The sequence below is a fragment of the Aulostomus chinensis genome, chromosome 7, assembly GCF_037954235.1.
Source record: "Aulostomus chinensis isolate RoL2024-O1b breed Wild chromosome 7, RoL_Achi_v1.0, whole genome shotgun sequence".
NCBI lineage: Eukaryota > Metazoa > Chordata > Actinopteri > Syngnathiformes > Aulostomidae > Aulostomus > Aulostomus chinensis.
The window spans coordinates 20,250,764-20,265,369 of record NC_141326.1 but is presented as its reverse complement, the minus strand read 5'-3'; the positions used below and the strand labels follow the sequence as shown (position 1 = coordinate 20,265,369).

At 41.1% G+C, this 14,606-nt stretch overlaps 1 long non-coding RNA gene across 1 annotated transcript in view; it reads right to left on the bottom strand.

Annotated features, from left to right (window-relative positions):
- Positions 1-3,338: 3,338 nt before the first annotated feature.
- Positions 3,339-14,606, bottom strand: part of LOC147258944 (uncharacterized) — a 17,862-nt gene continuing 6,594 nt past the window's right edge. The window contains exons 3-4 of the long non-coding RNA XR_015117107.1: positions 6,491-6,630; positions 3,339-3,918 (exon numbers count right to left, since the gene is read on the bottom strand). This is a non-coding gene — a long non-coding RNA (uncharacterized LOC147258944). The remainder of the gene's footprint in view (positions 3,919-6,490; positions 6,631-14,606) is intronic.

Genomic DNA, 14,606 nt, shown 5'->3' with positions numbered 1-14,606 from the left:
TGAATGCAGAGGAAGAAGCAATCTAAGGAAGAGAACTGCACAGGAAAGCAAAATCTAAACAGGCTGAATACATTAAAAACAGAGATTTACATCAGGGGGAGGGATTCTACTCACTTTGTGTGTGAGGACTACAGTGTGGGTGGAGGACGTTCAGCTTCTCAGCTCCATATTAAAACCCCAATTATTCATCATTAATATTTCAAACAGAGAAGTACACAATATATTGATTACTCACAAAAGTCATTGAGAGATGTTCAGTGAGTGAACACACAAGTGGTAAAGGCTGGAGACAATGGCGAGGCGTAGAGCCAGAAAGATAGATAGAAGGGAAGATGAATGAAGGCAAGGGTTCAGTGGATCGATCGGCAGAGGAAGACGAGAGATCCCTCGGGGGGGAGTGGGGCCTTTTTAGCCCTGTGTGAGGAGACAGGCATGACATGTTTCCTGTGTGTGGAGCCGAGTGTATGTGAGGGAATGATTGCACCATGATAGCCAGGATGCAAAGATGCATGAGTGGCGAATGTGTGGCCATGGCGCTCTGTGGTGTGACAGACGGTGATAGAAAGTGGCAAACAGAGCTCTCTGAGAGAGGAGAGGAAGACATACTGGTTCTCCAGACTCCAGCTCCCCGCCATGACTCTGGGACAGCAGCCATGCCCTGCCCACCCTCACTCAGAGAAACACAGGCATCTTGATTTGATTTGGAGGCTTTGGATACCTCATCCCAATGTCTATCTTGATGTTCTTCAGGGGAAACCTGATTAAAATAAATCAGGACAAACATACCTGAAGTTAGACTTGCGCAATGAAGGGTGGAAATGTGGAGAATGAAATTGCATCATTTAATCTTTTAAAAATTACCTACATTCGTTTACAAAATTATATAGCATGACTTTATCAAGTAAGAATATTTGTAATAAAACTACAGATCATTTTAAAAAGGTTCAGCTGTCTGTCACTATCCTGAAGATGTTTTTGCATGATTTGAGTGATGGAAACAAGGCTTCTGTGCAAATAGACAATCGCTTCCTGATCACAGGAATAATAACAATTTGTAAGAGCAACCACCTGCACTAAAGGCATAAATGAAAACATGATGTGGGTGTCGACTGCCATTCCTGCTACAGATTAAGGTTCTGACACTGAGCTGAAAACTATTTGAGGGAAGACAATAAATAAAACATTGGGTTGCGCTATTTGCGCCCTGGCTACAGCTTTACTATTATTAGGAGACAGGTAGGAGAGGGAGAGACAAGCCAAAAATAGAGACAGGAAAGACCTAACTATGTCCAGACAGGCAGGATCACAACCCACATCACAAAATGGTTAATCTACCCCAATTTATCATGATTTCTTCTTTTTTTCCCCACAAATTGTTGTGTAAATGAATCTTGCGGCAGAATTGCTTGAGAAATCAGTTCTTGTCTGAGATCACCCCATGGGAGGGTCAGTGTACTCACTGAAGCTTTGGTTTTTTTTTAAACACAAATGCTTCATTATACAGGAAAGATCTTGATGAGAAATTGCCAGTCCGGTATCCAGAGATCAACCAAATGCAAAATGATAGTTCTTCATGGAATAGTCAAATCTTTAATGTGTTTTTTAGCCTGCAATATACGTGACAGCTGTCCATTGTCTCTCCTAATTGATGTCAGAGCCCTGAGGTGCATTAGTGTGTTCCAGGATGTGCCCATGCTGGTGTGCATTTGCCCTCTCTGAGGAGGCAAGCAACCTCGCCCACCAGCTGCACACAGCCAATCGATTATACTGCTCATGGAGGCAGCAGAAAAAGGAGGGGTGTATTTTTCCTGACTGAGCAGTCTGAGTGCTAGTTTAGGGACATTATGCACAGGCCACTGTTGAATGATTTGTTTCTCTTCCGGTGGCTGGAGGGCCACCTAAAAGCAAGACTGATTTATTGGAGGTGTGGAATAGAGTATGAACGCATTTAAGTTATGCACCGTCACACACAGGCATTTAAACTCCTGCTATTTAATACCACCTGGTGGGCAGAAGATCAATAGAGAGATTCTTTTAATATCAAATCTCACTGCTTGATTGAGTTAATATCTTTTTCATCTCGCTGCCACAGAGGGAAAAAAAATCCAAATTGGGTATCTTATCAGGTACTCCTGTATCCAATTAAAGCAAAAATGGTTTGTCTACATTATATTTGCCTCAATCCAAACCCAGAAGATTTAATCCACTTAAAATCTAAATACAGGGAATACATGGATTATAATAATTATACAAAGCAGCTGAAGTTTGATTGGGTGAAGTGTGCTCATAGCAAGGGACGAGTGAGGCTGCTGACTTTCCTGATTACAGACAAGAGAGAGAGAGAGCAGAGTAGCAAGGCAGCACAATAAAAGGAAGGAAATAGACGCAATTTGGCACTTGGGCACAGTAATATTACTGCCACAGTGGGGCAGTAGTCCATTAAGCTATAATCCAATAGTGTACAGAGAAATTTCCTCAGCAGCATTCACTGCTTAATGCAGATGGAATGGAGTAGAGTTGATGGTTGGGAAGGCTAGCGGCTTAAACAAAACAACAAAGGAGGACCCCGGGAACAAACAGTGATTATAGCTCAGACCCCTCAAGAGAGTCCTCCATTAAAAAAAACAATGCAGAAATCAATGTTTATGAACATCATAGATAAATGCAAACTAGACAGCTCCCAAAGCCCGATTCCTCCATAAAATCCGTCCTTTACTGGCTTGAAGGTGATAGGCCATGAAATCAGTCCACTAGACCTCTGCCTACTTTAACAGACCCAAAGATGCAACGAGCACAGACCAATCAAACAGGTAGAATTCCCTGCAGTGAATGACACTGAGATAATTAAGCCTGTCGTTTAGAGCAGTGAATAAAGGGTTAAAGCTGTGTGGCGTAATGCAGCACTGATGAGGCCACGGGACGACTGTGGTTTCCAGTTCTTTTCATCTACGTATGGTTAACCCTGCATTTCAGTCTTGTAGCGATTCACGCTATTGGCTAAATGTGATATTTTCCAGTGTTGCTTATCAGTATAATACAAGTTTATTGTATGATATTTCATTTTTGTATTGCATTATACTTAAAAAAATATTTTTCTTTGTACGTGGTTTGGAAAAGCCCATTGACCATACATTTATTGTTGTTTCCTCATGAATGATGATGCGCAAAGACAAACCAATAGCAAAATATTTAAAAACGGACTAATATCTGCTCATACTGACAACATGCCAATATTAGAATGCATCTCTCATTTCTTGTGCATGAAATAACATATGAATGCATGAAAATACCATCTGCAAGTAAGATTTTGGAGAGCTTTATCAAAAAACATCCAGCCACCACAAAAACCAACCTGAAGCACAATCAACACATTGTACATACTTTAGCTGTGTAAGAACGGCAACATGAAAACACTAATTTACTTGATGTTTTACTTTACATACCCTGGAACTGACCCAACAGACGTAAATATAAAACTAATCTGGAAGAGAAAGGTGGAACAATCTGCATTTACGGGATACATAGTATTTTTGGTACAATAGTTAAGACGGATATGCCTTTACAGATTCAGCAATGAAATATGTGTTTAGTAAAAAAAAAAAAATGATGAACACAAATACAGTTTCTGGATATTTGAAGAAAAGCCAACAGACAAATATAATGGGATAGTTACACAGGAGAGGGTAAAGACAGCATGGATTATTCATGGCTAATTCCCAAAGTGCAAACGGCTCCTTTTTTGATGGATTGTGCCCGGGGCGCTCCTCCCTGCTCAATACCAACAGTCCCAGGCAGCCCAGCTTCACGCTGCTCCACACAGCCGAGATGATGAGCTCCCCCGGAATCACAGACACGGCCAGCGGCTCTCATCTGTGCTCTATGGTGAGACGTAATGATGGTGTGTGGTCTGCGGTGAGCCTAAATTTAAACGAGAGTATCAGGAAGAAGGTAGGAGAGCAGTCGTGCTGATGACGCTTGACTGATCTTATTTTAGTTGGGGGGGGGGTCGAAAGCATTAAAGCTTACCACAAGGTAAAGGTTATGTTGGGAAATAACTGACAATCTCAGAATACACAGCCATTAAAAAAAAGAAGCCTTTTTACTATAATTGTCATGTTATCTGAATTGTAAGCCTTCTGGCACCTTCTGCTCTCGATTGGCTCAATTTGTTTGAAATGTCTGCATGCTTGTTTCTGAAAAGCTAAATATTCTCACCCTCATATCAAACATACATTACTGTTTGCAACATTATCCAGAGAGAGATGTTGGCATGTATCATGCACCGATGAATGAATGAGCTCACCTGGACGAGCTCCAAGTGGCAGAGACAGATAGGCTGTAAATGTGTTAAGAGGAGGGGATGGCTTCAGAAATAGATGCTAGAGAAATATGCAAGACATAGGAAAAAAAACAAAAAACATTCCCATTGGTTCTGAACCTACAGCCACAGCACTGAACACATATCTAAGTAAATGTAGAACAGCTCCTCGGCTCCTCTGTTCTACGATGTGCTAAGTTGGCGGTATTGAAATAGCTTTCCCTCTCCATGAGCTCTGAACTGAGGATGAACCTGAGCCGTCTCCAGCTCCATTTAAAAGAGACCTTGCTGTAGACAGCGTCAGTCTGCCAAATTTCTCGAGGCAGAGGGTTTAGAAGATGTGCAATATAAGGAAATCCAACACGTTGTGGGTCAAGCCCAAATAACAAATGTTGCCTGAAGCCGACAAAGCTCCAGACAGCAGCCAGTGATAGTGTAGCCTGTCTGGCCCACTGATGAGAAACTGAGTAATCCTGAGATTTCACACTTCCAACACATTCCATATCATCACCTAGCATTAAGCAGGTGGAGACTGATGGCAAATATAAGCTCATGTAATGTTCAACTAGCTTTTCAAAACACCTTAGCAACAGTTATGGTGATTGTCAGCCCGTGACTTCGCTGTCCTCCAATGATCTTGCTTCGCTGCAAAGGGGAGGAGGCAGCCGTACGCAAATAAAGCAGACTCTTGAACAAAGGGGGGAGGCTTCAGTAACATGGCTTTGCCTCTGTCCGACCATCAGTATTCCCATCACATTCACTGCTATCACTCCCACACTCTTTGAGAGTGCTATGTAATTATTCTGTCACTTAACAGACAGAAACCATCATCCAGGAATGGGTGGACCTATGCTGGACAATTATCATCCAAACTGATGCTTTTCTTTTCCTGGTCTGGTAAGCAGATCAAGCAAGGCACAGCAGTTTTGCAGAGATACATTTTGCTACCAATACTTCCCATAAATTCCAAAGTAGAATGTGTGTCATTAACATTCATGGGGAAATGCAACAGTTTGGTGACGCTATAAACCCATTTTTCATCCCCGTATTGCTGTTCTTCTGTAGCAGAAAGACTTCAGACACACATGCAGATTAATTGATTTTTTCCCCCCTTTTGATGGTGGGCCTCGTCTGTACTTGAAAGCACTGTATTAGTGAGCGTAATAATTAGATTTTTCTTTTTTTTTGAGCAGACAAACATTTAAAAAAAAAATCTTCTGTGAATTATTCGAAGATAATTTAGCTTTAAACCAAAGCGTGACATTTTTCAGACGAGCTGAAATATTACAACAGTCATAGTCAAACCCAATTATCGGCACGCGTAAAGTGCGTGCGATGCTTGTACCAGGCAGGTACATGCACAGCCTGCAAGACTTAAAGGGTCAGCTGACATCCACATCAGGTTATGTCCCCTCTGAAACTTCACCCTCACAAAGACAATGAACCTCCAAGTTCATTGTGGTTTCCCTGCTTTCTTCCATCAAAAATCTAAATTGTTTAGTTACAATGAAAGAAAAAAAAAAACTCACTAAGGAGGTAAGATTAAAAAAAACAAAACAACAATATCGTGTTCAATGAGGATTTAAAATGGAGGGCTGGTGCTGCAGCAATTAAGCCTTTGTTCTATTTTCTACGTGAGACTATTGAAGTGTTTACGGGACAAATGTGATGTAAATTTCATCAGTTTGTGTTTGGATGGTTTAGAGGATTGTCGCTACCCATATCTTTATAGCTAAGAAGTCAAAACATCTCCTCCTCCTCCTCTTTTCGCATGTCAAAAAGTTAGTATCATTTTATCTGCAGTGTGTGAATAATCCTGCAGATGCAGATCTACTGTGTGTGTGTGTGTGTGTGTGTGTGTACTGTTTAATCTGTGCGTACGCATCTGTTTATAAACACATTTACCCTCCCTGCAACTGTTGGTTTTCCCTGTCAGCAGATTTAAGTGAAAACTACTGAGCAGATCTGTCACATATCCCAGTCAAAACTAAAACGACATCTTGAAAAAAAAACAAAACCTGTCGAGTCACAACAAGTTGGGAAAACTTGACCCAGACAGATCCTTCTGTTTTTCTTTCTGCTTCGAATTGTAATGTAGAATCTGAAGCTGAACACACACATTACTCAATAACTTAATCCTATTTGCTGGTGTTGCACGCTTTAGCTGCTCACCCTGCCTTCAGGCCTGCAGATCCTGGAGCTCAATGGAGGGGTCCCTCCTCCCAGGAGTTGCTGTGTGTGGGATGCTGTATTGTAATGGGTCACCTCCTGACTCCTCCACCCACACGCAGGACTCATCCTCTCCACTGTGCCTGTAAGCGCAATCATGCGTATATATGCACTTTAGTGAAGGCATTACACATCTTCTCTTCTAATAAAGTATGTTTAATCTGAAAAAAAAACCTCTCCCTGAACTGTAAATCTCTTAAGACTCACATTGTCATGATGTTTTCTGGAAACTTTCAGTTCTTCCAGGAGGACAGAACCAAAACAAAATATTGCTGATCATTAGTTTATGAACAAATCAAATCAAACAGAAACTTTACAGAGTAAAGTCATTGTTTCTCAAACTTTATACTACATTTAAAGCCAAAGCTGGACAACTTCTACATTCCAGAGGAGGCAACAAAGGAGCCAAGTGAGCGTTTCTTTCATAAGACCTTGCAAAACGCACTTCCTCAGAAATCAGGAGTGCAGCTCAAAATGCTCAGCTAATCACATGAACAGGCCTCCATCCTCCCGAAGCGTTGAACAGGCTAATCAAATATGATCCCTCTCCCCCTCTGAGGTCTAATCCCTCTTAGCGAGGACGTAAGAAACGTGCCACCTGCTTCCAGTCATAGAGCTCGAGGCCTAACTGCCCTTGTGACATCACGCTGCCCTTAATCACATGAACCAAAGCGCAGCATCACCTGGATGCCACTGCCGGATGGATCACCAGTGTTTTGCTTGAAAAATTACCTTGTTTGAAAGACAAACTGACAATGGTCTGGAAAAAAAATGTGTATAAGAAGAATTTAAAGTACATTTTGAGAACAGTTTCACACCTTCTCCTATCCTGGATGAAGACACCCATTCTCTACATTCCATGAATATCTTATCGAATAACGTCAACAAAAATATAAATATTTTTTGCAAGTAATAAAGGACATATCACTGCTCCTCCATTAACTATAGATACATCCATCAATTTTTTCTACCGCTTATCCTGTTAAGAGTAGTGGAGTCTATCCAAGCAGCCTTTGGGCGAGAGGCGGGGTTCACCCTGGATTGGTCACCAGTCCATCGCAGGGCCAACACATAGAGACAGACAACCATTCACACTCACAGTCACACCTACGGTCAATTTAGAGTATCAATCAGCTTCGTCCCCTCTTGATGTCTTTGGACTGTGGGAGGAAGCTGGAGTACCAGAGAGAACCCACGCAGGAACAGGGAGAACATGGAGACTCCACACAGAAAGATCCCGTGCTGGAGCCGGGACTCGAACCCAGAACCCTCTTGCTTTGAGGAGACAGTGCTGACCACTGCACCACCGTGCCACCAACTATGGATACAACAACAGACTATATAAAGGACATGGACATCACTTCTAAGTCAAAGTACAGTCGATGTTGAAACCTACATTCTTTCTAACAGCCAGCAGGGGGCGACTTGTCTAGTTGCACAAAAAAAATCAGATTTTATTATCTTGAAAAAAATGACTGTACCCCCCCCCCCACCCAGTTATCATTTCAGTTAACTTTTTTGTTTATGACTTTAATTTCTTATATCAAGTCTGACACGACAACCTTGCGACCGTCTCCACAGCTCCAGCCTCTCCTACATCTGTGATCACGTCTGGTTGCAGCCTAAATGTTAAAATTTCAAAATGGTAGTCAAACCAACAGTTGAGGTCCGATGAAGAGCACATCTTTTATATCGTTTATTTGATCAAATCAGGCATGTAACAACTGCAGAAGTAGCAGTGGTGCTCGAGTTGCCTTTAATTTGCCTTTGCAGCAGCCCTTGAAGGATAGCGGGTTGTTTAAACAAGGATGGATACGTCGGGCTGCATTAGCTTCCAGACAGACTCTTCACCCAGAGGATTCAGCCATGCCACAATAATCAGTCATTAAATTTTCATCTCTTCTGCAGCCCTCCGCCGTCTGTGTACGGGAAGAGGGACGGGAAGCTTTCACCACTACACATTCATATTTCTGATTCACCTTTCAGATTAAGACTTGTAACATACGATACACAGACCTTGAAGGCTTTCACTTGCTGCAAAAAGATGTACAATCTATTTTTAACTCTGAAGTCGTAGCTTGAGGAGACGCCTCCAGGCCTGTCTGAGATGAACACCATAAAAAGAAGTATAAATATTTGCCTGTCGTTATTGCTGTAAATAGTTATATCAAAACAAAACCCGAATGGTGTTATGGGGCACAATTTTTAATTTTAAAGGGAATTATTAGTCAATTATGAGTGACAAATATTAATACTTGTTTGAAACATTTTTCCTCTAAATGATTGACAAAGCCTTTTAGGAAATCTTGACTTGAGTGTTTCGACTGTAAACACTGATGACAGCAGCATAAATTGCATTTTGCCTTTTATTAATCGCTACAGGTTTGTTGTTGTTGTTGCAACCATTATTTGAGGCGCAATTGTTGCTCTGCCATTATCTTTTTGATTGCCTGTGATATTCGCCGCTGTACAGACACATTTGCTCATCTATAACAAGCTTTGTTCACCTCTCTTTGTGCATTTGTTGTAAACAAAAGATTTTTGTTGTTTTTCATTTGAAGTGCCCCCCCCCCCTCAATAAAAGCCACCCCACCCTCCCCTGACTACCTTTTGTTTCTGAAAGCCCTGGTTTGTTGTTAGAAGCCTTCAATTGGAGCCTGGCTGGCCTGCCCCCTCTCTCCTGCCTCAAAGCTGGTTGCAGATGAAATATTTATGACTGTATGGCTTGAAAACCTCACATCCCATTTGAAGTGCTGCTCTTGCTCTGATGCTGCCCCCCCCCCCCCACGCTCCCACCCCCCACCTATGGTGTCTGCGTCTGCCGTCTTCGTTCGACCAGCGCTTTCCTCACAGCGGGGGTGCAAGCGGAGGTGAGAGTATGGGACAGTGGCCATACTCTTTCACTGGTGTTCACTAATCAAGGGCAGATTTTTCCAGGCAGTGTGCAATAACACAACATTGATTAGTTGATGAAAGCCACTAACCCCCCCCCCCCCCCCACACACACACACACACACACACCCTTAGCACACTAATATGTCTGCATTCTTAGGTCTTTGATTTGATTTCAGGCGCAATGACTTTTAACTCTAACATCTTGTTTTTCCACCTAAAGGTCGGGGCCACTTGAACGTTCTCCTTTTATTTTATGTAAGAAAAAATGACCATGAACTTCTGCTGTATGTGTGTGTGACCTGAATTTCTTCAAATGTACAAAGTGTATGACAATTTCAGTGTGTCATACATTTGCTCCCTGAGTAATTTCAAAGGCTGTTAATTGCGGAAAATTGACTCAAATCCCCATAACACATAATTCTGGCACATTGCTACAGCAGCTGGGTCATTAATGTGATTTGCGCTGAAGTGCATTCTCCACTTGATGAAAGACTCAAACTAACAGTGGTGTGTGGTTTGAAATATTGCTTTTTAAAACGATAAATTTGTTGTTTCCAACAATAACAGAAGATCAGCTGCAAATACTACAAGACCATCATGAACTCAACAATAATTTATGAGCATATTCTCGGTGTATGGCTCGTAAAGTCGGTCTAGTTCATTGCCGGGGATAAGAAGTCCCTCATTAATGACACTAACGCTTTGTCAAATGGCTGTGAGGCTTTTCTTTCATTCACTGGAGGAAGATTTAATCACCATGTGCAGTGACGATGACCACCGCTGTTGCGAGGCCAAACATGTGGGTGCCGTCACCCGAATCAGACTGACCAGAAAAATATGTTTTCACACATCATTTTAGGTGTTTTAAATATGATAAAAATAACATGTTTATTCACATATAAAGCATTCTTTATCATTCACAACTTAACAAGTAATTTATCTTCAAAATTCATAACCAACAGATGACATAAGGGGCTTCCTGGCAGGATGAGCAGAGGCTAAGACTTTAGCTTGCTTCTACATGAGAGAAAATACTACCTACCAGATACAAAAACTAGCATCAAGACTTTACTTAAGACAAGACTGTGGAAGAATTTCTCTGTTCAGCAACCTTGGCAAAGTCTGCTCTCATGCATCAAGTCACACTGGTTCCTAAGCAACAGGTAATCTCACAACACACGCCGCTGTACATGCAGCAGCTTTTCAAAGCCAATTTAAAGTCACATCAGATGTGCAACCTTGAGCCATTCAAAACAGTCCATAGCACTGTTCAAATCTGGAGGTTGGGGGGGGGGGGGGCTATCACACTTGTCACAGGAATAATTAGTTCAGGACAATGAAGCAGCATTCATCTTCAAAACAAGGTCTTCTTCAGCACCACATGAAATCTGCATTCCGTCGCACAACCTGCCGTCTCCAGGCAGATTCAGGTTTGAACAGCTGAGATGAAAAATAAACTCATCACAAGGAGGCTTCTAAAAGGTTCCCATCAATTTCAGTGTTCCTGAAATGCCTTAACAAACGTACAATATATACTTAAGAACTCAGAACCCCACTGCACGCTAAGACTGTTCAGAGTACGAAATGGGATGAAATTTAAGAACGAATATGAAATAAACTTCCGTATGTGAGAGAGGTTAAGATCAGCTCAGGAATATTTTTCAGTACATTTCCAAAAGGCAAGAAGCAGCCAGTACATTACAAATCATGTTAAAATGTTGAACTTGATTTTTAGGATTCTCAATAAATCACATGGAAGGACAATTAAATAAATAACACATCATGCTGAAAAGGGTTCTTTGTGCAACTGAAGGCTGTCTGACCTACAGCAGCCTGTTACTCTGCAAAAATTAACATTATTGTATCTAGTTTGAGAAACATTTGCTTAAAACTTTTTTTTTTTTTTTAAAGAGTAAGTAATAAGAATTATCTACAAGGAATAAGTATCGTTACTGTCTGGCTTCCAAAAATATTATCCATCTGTAATTCTGTGAATTTTATCTGTCAGACTTTATCTGTCTTAACTGATAATCCTAAGAATCCATGGGTTTGTATTTGGACTGACAGACAAAAGCGCAATCATTTTTTTTACATGCAAACAAGCTGATCAATAAATACCGAGAAATGACGGATATTTGGACCTTTTTACCAAGGAGCTATTCATGCTACTGTTCTTGTTTTTGGTTTTTGGTTTTTAGAAAACCAAAAGTGTTCCGTCGTTTAGAGGTTTGGTGAAGAGAGAGCTGACCAGCAGAGAGCGTAGAATACCGCGTCCACATGGAATTTTATCTACAAGTTCAGTTGTTCTGCACAGGATCTGCTGATTAGGTGCACATGAGGTGAAATGTTTATGCAGTCGTAACATTTAAAATACTTGGTATCATTTAACAGCCATTTTTTTGCCCAGTTTATAGAGTCCATACACTCTATTCCGTAGCCCTCAGTATATAATGTTACTAGATGGCAGGCAGTCAAGCGCTATCATTGCCTTCTGACTCAGACATGATAAATCCCAACATGTTTTCCATTTTGGTTTGGGGATTGAAAAAAAAAAAAGAAGCTGTGTGCTACTGCTGATGGAAAACAACACAACAGCAGCTCAGTCTCACAGGACTTTAGACTTGTCAATAATTCAGGGCTGTGAAAGAAATGTTATAAGGAGGTGAAAAATATAGTGGACAGTAAAAATAATAAAAAAAAAGGAGTCAGGAAAAAAGAGCAAAGAGTAGATACGGAGGAGAGAAGAGGCTTACTCCTGTTCGCCGGCTTCTGACCCAAAGCAATTACTTGTCAGCGGAGGCTTTCTGGGATTCTACCTGTCAATCACATACACTCAGTCCAGGAGGACGGTCAATATGACCTAAAGGAATCAAATATTTCCATTATTTCTCCTGGCTGGTGATTTATATGCAGAAATATGAGGTTATGTCTGGCGAATATGTTGCTACAAGTATAAACACCAGACTCTAGTAAGCACAATGGAACATTAATCAGTGTCTGAAGAGTTTATGCAAATCGCTGCTTATTATATTTGCACAAGCCCGGTGCTTAATAACAGTTTGAATAATGATGTGTGATATTAAACTGGCTTAACTGGCCAATAGCAAAATGACTACAACCCTGAGAGATGAGATGATATTGCAAAACCAGATCAAGTAGAGAGGGAAGGTAATTTTGAACATCTTCCTATCAGAAGGCTAAAATGACTAAGATTTGTTGTTGCTTTTGAGTAAATCCTTTCGTGTTTAACACATAAAGAACTCGGGAGTGATAGAAGATTAATGCAGGAGGAAACAGGAATCCTGGCTGATGAATAATTTAACATCTTTAATAATTTAAGTGCTTGCTATTATGTGTATTGTTTTTTTTAGATCTTGAATTAAAAGCTCTGTGTATATAATACTGAGACACCTTAGTCTGCATGATCTTGGATTCAGCTTGGATATTATACATTTATTCCAAGAATATTTCCTCACTGTCTGATAATTAACTAAAGGACCCATTGATACCACAACACAGAAGTTCTAATATTTCTATGGTAGTACTTTTACTTGAAATTAAACAGCCACAAGCATGTAGCATCTAAATGTTGGCTTTCCTGATAAATAAAAAGAGTCTTTTCTTGGAGAAGTGTGTGTGTGTGTGTGTGTGTGTGTGTGTGTGTGTGTGTGAGTGTTTCTGCTCTCTGGAGTCAAATATTCCCAGCAGGGAAAAGGAGGACCTTTTATCAGGATACACTTGGAAAAACAATGACGCTCTGTAGAGTTTCCCCAATTGTTTTGCATATCAAATGCCGTAACATGGCACCGTGAAGGTGAAGCTGAAACACAAAGTATGATCTCCTGAAGTATTTTCAGACAGTGAAGTATGAGAGCGATTATTCTTGTCATCAATTACAGTGTTTAATCAATGCGTATTTGATTACTTGACCACGTCATCCATTCTGAATGAGGCACGATGATACTTCTTCAACTTCTAGCACAACAGCAACACTTTAGAACTGAATGAACCATTTGGGGTCTGTTAAGCAAACTGGCCCTGAAGTATCACTATCCCCTCCCCATATTTCACCACCTCCCAACCACTCACTGTGGCACATAATGCAAATGACAGTCTGTCAGCAAACTAATTAGGTGCTCGGTCACATGAAAGAGAGCTGTGAGTCTCCTCAAGCACAGAGAGATAACTGCGCATTGAGCAGACTGCTGAGAAGGGGAAGGACTATGATGTTAATGCAAGGTATGTCTGAAATCCTCAAAATAAAAAGAACAAAAATCAGACGTGACATGATGTGTTCTGCTCGAGCATTGCCCACCCTCTCCAGGGTGCGGGTGGGGGGTTTCATTACTGGCATAACACGAAACGTCGCCAGGAAACATGAGTCACTGGAGGAATCAATGTCATGATGTCATCATGACAGCAGGAGGGTATCAAAAACAGAACTGATAGGAATCATTATAAATGCATTTAACTTGGTTCCAGGCAGATATTACTTGAAAATCTGAATGATGTAAACTGACAAGAAATGATCTCCGGGAGGGTGCCTACCTCCACCAAGGCATCTGCTAACAGAGAGGCACTTGGAGACTAAAGACCTCAGCCAAACCCAATATAAAAAATTCGAATTTTTATTATGTTTGAACAGATCCACAGTAAAATGTTATGGTTTCTGTCTTGGCCCATTTTACATCCCTCCACCAAATCTGGTGAAAATCAGCATGATGGTTTTTATGTAATCCTGCTACCAGTTAGCCAAAGAGTCTGCACTGATCGCACGGCCTCCCTGATTGTGGTAATGACAGTAATTGTTGTTTCTTAAATATGGAGAGTTCCCTCGTCCACTCGAGGCTGAGCTGCAGAATTAAAATACTGCAAACAACATGAAATCACAGCCACAAACGGAGAAGATTCTGATGTCGATCTTACAATCGACTGATGTCTCTCAGCTCTCTTTTATCATCCCATCTCGACTCTGGAACACCAGCAGAGATTATCCCACAGTTACTCCTTCCGGTGTCTTTCAAGTGTAAATCTTCATTCAGAAAACTCAGCAGTGCAAGCAGCACAACGTTGTGATCATAAATTACACAATCGTTTTTTTTAAGTGTCAGCCCATGTTTACTAAAACCTTATTTATGGCTGCTAGCATTCCTCCTTTAGTGTC